Source organism: Octodon degus, unplaced genomic scaffold (assembly GCF_000260255.1).
Source record: "Octodon degus isolate 3935 unplaced genomic scaffold, OctDeg1.0 scaffold00065, whole genome shotgun sequence".
NCBI lineage: Eukaryota > Metazoa > Chordata > Mammalia > Rodentia > Octodontidae > Octodon > Octodon degus.
The window spans coordinates 10872781-10879081 of NW_004524641.1; the positions used below are offsets into that span (position 1 = coordinate 10872781).

The following is a 6301-nucleotide window of genomic DNA, read 5'->3' on the forward strand; positions in this document are numbered from 1 at the left end:
AAAAAATAAAAAAATAAAAAAATGATTTACTAAGTATCTAGGAAAAAGTTTTATCAATAAAAAACATTTAAAAATTTATTTATTTATTTGGCACAGGGTCTTGCTTTGCAGCTCAGACTCCTAGTGATCCTCCTGTCTCAGCCTCCCCAGTGCTGGGATTACAGGTGTGCACCACCATGCTCAGTTTTAGTGGCCCGCTTGGCACACCTGGGGTTCTGGGGTCCACATGGCATACAGTACAGGGACTTGAACTTTCAGCCTTGTGCTTGCCAGGCAGGTGCTTAGACTGTCAAGCTATCTACCCAGCCCCAATTTTTTCCCCCATAATTTTATTGAGAAACAAATAGCAATGAGATAGTTTCAAAACAAATTGGTAGGACAGTTTCAATAATGAACACATTGCATACGTTCTTCCTAGTGGTTCCAAAATTTTTTTTAAATTTAATCCACAGCTTTGGTCTCCAAAAACATATTGAAGATATGGACTTTCATATAAATAATATGTGACAAGGAGCTTCTGAGGTAGATGAAGATATTGATCACGTAAGGTTGTTGAGAACTATAGTATACTAAATACACGAGTATTATAGTTTTCCTTCCTTGAGGAGGGGGGAGGGGGTGGAATAAAATACTATTTTATTTCCTTCCTTGATGTCAATCATATGAATGATCTATCATTCAATATTTAACTGGTAGATAATCTTATTCTCTAATCCTGATGGCTAAGTAATTCCTCTTTTTGCTTCTATTATATTTGGAGCAAATATATTGGTTATATTTACCGGGATATATTTTGTAGGGTCCTAATATATTTTTAATTTTTATTACTACATTTTCTCAGTACATAATGATTACATTCCTCATAGGGAGTTGTACATGTGCATAATACACCTTAACTCTTTATTTCCTTTTCCCTTCCCATCCTTTCCACTCCCCACACCCCTTGTACCGGGAATTGAACTCACAACCTCACGCTTGCCAGGCAGGTGCTGTGCCCCTGAGCTAAATCTTCAGCCCTCCCCCATCTCTTGAGCCCCTTCCCTTCTGCACAAGGATCCAGCTCCCTGCTTCCTATTATCTGTCTTTTATTTTGCTCTTTAGTTTGCTTATACTTTGGGTTCCTCATATAAAAGAACCCATGTGACATTTGAGCTTGTGTGTTTAATCTATTTAACATTTGGTGTTAAGGTGCATCCATTTTCCTACCAATGACTCTCATTTACCTTAGCAGAGTAGTATTTCATTGTACACTTTCTTTCTCCACTTCTCTGCTGGTGGATTTATGGCATGCTTCCAAGACTTAGCTCTTATGAACTGTGCTGTTATAAACAGGGCACAAGGGGCCGGGGACATGGTTCAGTAGAATAAGTGCTTGCCTGGCAATCCCTGGCTCAATCCCTGGTGTTGCCAAAAACTAAACCAAAACCAAAACAAAACATGGGCATGCAGGCACCACTGTAATGTGAGGTCTTGAACTCTTTGGGGAAGTTTCCTAGAAGGGCAGTAGCTGGGCCCAATGGAATTTCTACTTCACTTCTTGAAGAATCTCCATATTGCTCTTTGCAGCAGTTGTACCAGCTGATATTCCACCAAAAATGTAGAAGGGCTCTTTTCCCACATCCCTGCTGCCTTGTCGGTATTTGTCATTATTTGATTTTTTAATGAAGGCCATATTTTTCTGGGGTTAGGTGGAATCTCAGTGTTGTTTTAAACTGTGTTTCTCTAGTGACCAGTGATGTTAAACATTTTTTCAATTATTTATGGGACTCTTGTACTTCTTCTTAGGAAGGTCTATTCATTTCAGTTGCCCATTTTCTGATTTGGTATTTGATTTTGGAGGAGTCTAATTTTTTTTTTTTCTGTATTTAGGACAGGGTCTACAGGGTGTAGAGGGTCTCACTATGAAGATCAGGCTCATAGCGATCCTCCTGTTTGTTTGTTTTTCATAATTTTATTGATAAACAAATAGCAATGAGACAGTTTCAAATCAAATCACTAGGACAGTTTCAATAACTAACACACTGCATACATTCTTCTTAGTGGTTAATTGCTGTACAAGATGCGGACTTGAGATCCTATTTACAAACACTATTAGAACAAATGATCCTCCTGTTTTCAGCTTCCCAAGTGCTGGGATTACAGGTGCACGCTACCATGCCCAGTCTCTATGGCCATCTCTGCGTGCCCCCAGGGGTGGGGCCAGCACAACACACCGAGGATCGAACCCTGGCTGCTGCGCTCTGCTTAAGCAGGTGCTTTCCTGAGCTATCAGGCCAACCCTCAGGAGTCTAAATTTTTTGGAGTTCTTTATATATTCAAGATATTAGTCTTCTGTATGAGGAGTAGCTGGTAACATTTTGTCCCATTCTGTAGGTTGTCTTTTCACTCTGTTTGCTGTTTCCTTTCCTGTGCAGAAGCTTTTTAATTTGATATCTTCCCAATCGTTGATTCTTACTGTTATCTCTTGTGCAATTGGGTTTCTGCTCAGAAAGTCCTTTCTTATTCTTGTCTTCAGCAGTTGTACTTATTTTGTCTTCTGGCAGATTAAATGTTCTGTGTTAATATTTAGATCTTTTTTATTAATTAAGTTTATTGGTACAGGGGCTGGTGAGATGGCTCAGTGGTCTAAAGCACCTACTTAGAACAAGCTTAGCAAAGCACAGGGACCGCAGTTCAATCCCCCAGCACCACATGCCAGCCAGCCCCGCCCCCTGGTGGGCTGAGCTGGCCACACACACACACACACACATAAAAAAAAAATTAAAAAAAAAAGTTTATTGGTACATTTTAAATACACACAGTGATCACTTTCATCCTAGAGACTGTGCACCTATACATGACTTATCTCAATTCTTTTATTTCCCGTCCCCTTATTCCTTCCTTCAGTCCCTCTTCCCATCCTTATTTATGAAGTTTTGTTTCCATTTTTACTTCTTTTCTCATTTTTTTCTTTTCCTTTCCTTCATTTCCTCCTCCCTTACCTAGTTCTCCTTCCCCATGGAGTATCTTTATCTCACCCTGATAAAATCCATCTATGACAAACCAACTGCCAACATGATACTAAATGGACAAAAATTGAAGGCTTTCACTCCAAAATCTTGAACCAGACAAGCATGACCACTGTCTCCACTCCTATTCAATACAGCTCTGCAAACATTAGCCAGAAGAATTAGACAAGAGAAAGATAAAAGAGATAAGGAGAGGAAAAGAAGAAGGTTAAGTTATCATTTGCAGATGACCTACACTGAAGACCCCCCAAAAGTCCACAAAAATACTTTGAGATTTAAGAACCAATGTCACCTTTCCATACTGCCCAGGCAGGGGTCCATACAGCATTGTTCTTGATTGCCATTGTAACTTAAAGGAAAACTTCACAATGTCCGGAGCCCTTGATGTCCTGCAAATGAAGGAGGAGGACGTCCTCAAGCTCCTTGCTGCAGGAACCCACTTAGGTGGCACCAACTTGGATTTCCAGATGGAGCAGTATATCTATAAAAGGACAAATGATGGAATCTAAATCATAAATCTAAAGTGGACTTGGGAGAAGCTCCTCCTGGCAGCTCAAGCCATAGTGGCCTTTGAAAACCCTGCTGACGTCAGCGTCATTTCCTCTAGGAGCACCGGCCAGCGGGCTGTGCTGAACTTTGCTGCTGCCACTGGAGCTACTCCTGTTGCTGGCCGCTTCACTTCTTGGAACCTTCACTAAACAGATCCAGGCAGCCTTCTGCATCTTCTAGTGGTTACTGATCCCAGGGCTGATGACCAGCCCCTAACGGAGGCATCTTATGTCAATCTGCCAACCATTGCTTTGTGTAACACAGATTCTCCTCTGCGCTATGTGGACATTGCCATCCCGTGCAATAATAAGGGAGCTCACTCTGTGGTTCTGATGTGGTGGATGCTCACCCAGAAGTGCTGCACATGTGTGGCACCATCTCCCATGAACACCCATGGGAAGTCATGCCTGATCTCTACTTCTACTGGGATCCTGAAGAGATTGAAAAAGGAGAGCAGGCTGCTGCTGAAAAGGCTGTGACTAAGGAGGAATTTCAGGGCGAATGGATTGCACCAGTTCTGGAGTTCACTGCTGCTCAGCCTGAGGCCACTGACTGGTCCAAGGGCATGCAGGTGCCCTCTGTGCACATTCAGCAGTCCCCTACTGAAGACTGGAGTGCTCAGCCTGCCACAGAAGACTGATCTGCAGCCTCCACCGTGCAGGCCACTGAATGGGTAGGAACCACCACTGAGTGGCCTTGAGCTGTTCTTCTGATGCTTAAGCAAAATGGGAATGAGGCTGATGAAAAATTAAACAATTCATAAGAAAAAAAAAAATAACCAACCTCAGTCATATACCTGGATACAAAATCAACACCAAAAATCACTCATACCTGCAATCCCAATACTCAGGAGGCTGAGGTAGAAGAGTGGCCATGAGTTTGAGGCCAGCCTTGGCCACATAAAAGCGTTCAAAGCCAGTCTGAACTGTGTAGTGAGACCCTAGCTCATTAAAAAAAAAAAAAAAAGGAGAACAAGAAGAGCAAAGAAAGAAAGAAAAATAAAATGGAAAGATGTCCCTTGTTCTTGGGTAGGAAGAATAAACTGAGTGAAGATGGTCATACTCCCAAAATTGTTACATAGATTTAATGGAATCCCAATCCCAATCCCAATAACATATCTCATAAGATTAGAAGAAAAAAAAAACCTAAAATTTATTGGGAACCAGAAGAGACCCAGCATAGCAAAAGCAATCTTGGGCAACAAAGACAAATCAAGAAGCATCACAATCCATGACTTTTAATCACACTACAAAGCTATTGTTATAAAAATAGCATGGTACTGGGTAGAAGACAGACCCAAAGATCAGTGGAACAGATCACAAGATGTAGAAACAACTCGAAACACACTAGACTACCTTATGGCCAAACACCCCCTGTGGAAGAAAGATAGTTTCTTTAATAAATGGTGCTGGAAATAGTGGCTTTCTATGTGCCAAAAACTGAAACTAAACTCTTGCTTCTCACCATGCACTAAACTAAAATTAAAATAGGTGGAAGATATACATATGAAAACAGAAAAACACTAAATTTGAGACACTGGTGTAGGCAAAGACTTTATGAACAAAACTTGCATTACACAGGAAATAACACAAAGAATCAACAACTGGAATCTCATCTTATTAAAAGCTTTTGCACAGCAAGAGAAACCACCAACAGAGTGAAGAGACAACCTACAGTATGGGAAAAGTTTTGCTAGCTGTTCCTCACAAAAGGGACTAATATCTAGAATATACATGGAACTCATAAAAATTATCATCCTTCCCCCCAAATTTAAAGACCCAATCCAAAAATGGGCATCTGAAATGAATAGACATTTTTCAGTTGAAGAAGTAGAAAAAAAAAACCCATGAAAAAAATGTTCAACATCACTGGTCATTGAGGAGATGCAAATTAAAACAATGCTGAGATTCTATCTCACCCCAGACAGAATGACTATTATCAAGGAATAGACCAATAACAAACACTGGCAGGGCTCTGAGAAAAAAGGAAGCATTTCTATGGTTGGTGGGAGTATGGACCCAACCAAAGTGGAAATCTGTGTGGAGATGTCTCAAAAAATGAAAACTAGAGGCTCTATTTGGCCCAGCTATTCCCCTTCTTGGTATCTGCCTGAAAGAATTAAAAACATTTCACAGCAATATATGCAAACCCATGTTTATGGTGGCACGTTTGGCAATAGCTGAATCTTGGAAACAGCCCAAATGCCCATCAGCCAATGACTGGAGAAAGAAAATATGTTCTTTTGATAGAATGGATTGCTACTTTGCCATAAATAAGGACAAGCTTGAGATATTTCTAGCTAACTGGATGTACCTTGAGACCATACTCAAGTGAAATAAATGGAACACATGTAAATATCACATTATTTCTCTGGTGTGAGAAACTGAGAGTGTATATAAGGATCAGAATGTATATGAGATATTATGAAATAAGAAGAAAATTACATTTACAGCTTTGATCTGTTTTATTTTAGTTTAGTACATGGTGAGAAATATGGGTCTAGATTCAATCTTTTGCATGTGGATAATAGTTTTCCCAGCACCATTCATCAAAGAGGCTGTCTTTTCTCCAGGGTAAGTATTTGGTCCTTTTATTAAAGGACCTTTGAAACAGAGTCTTGCTATGTAGTTCAAGCTGGCCTTGAACTCACTGTGTAGCCTAGACTGGCTTCCAACTCATGGTGATCCTCATGCCTCAGACTCTCATGCTGAATGGGTGTATTGTTTTAGTAGGATATATATATA

General features: G+C 40.4%; 1 long non-coding RNA gene across 1 annotated transcript; it reads right to left on the reverse strand.

Moving 5' to 3' along the window:
* Positions 1-2889: 2889 nt before the first annotated feature.
* Positions 2890-3903, reverse strand: LOC111817638. Its single transcript, XR_002821784.1, has 3 exons — positions 3818-3903; positions 3667-3668; positions 2890-2900 (listed from the first exon to the last, which is right to left on the reverse strand). It is a non-coding gene; the product is annotated as an uncharacterized LOC111817638 (long non-coding RNA).
* Between the last annotated feature and the right edge of the window lie 2398 nt (positions 3904-6301).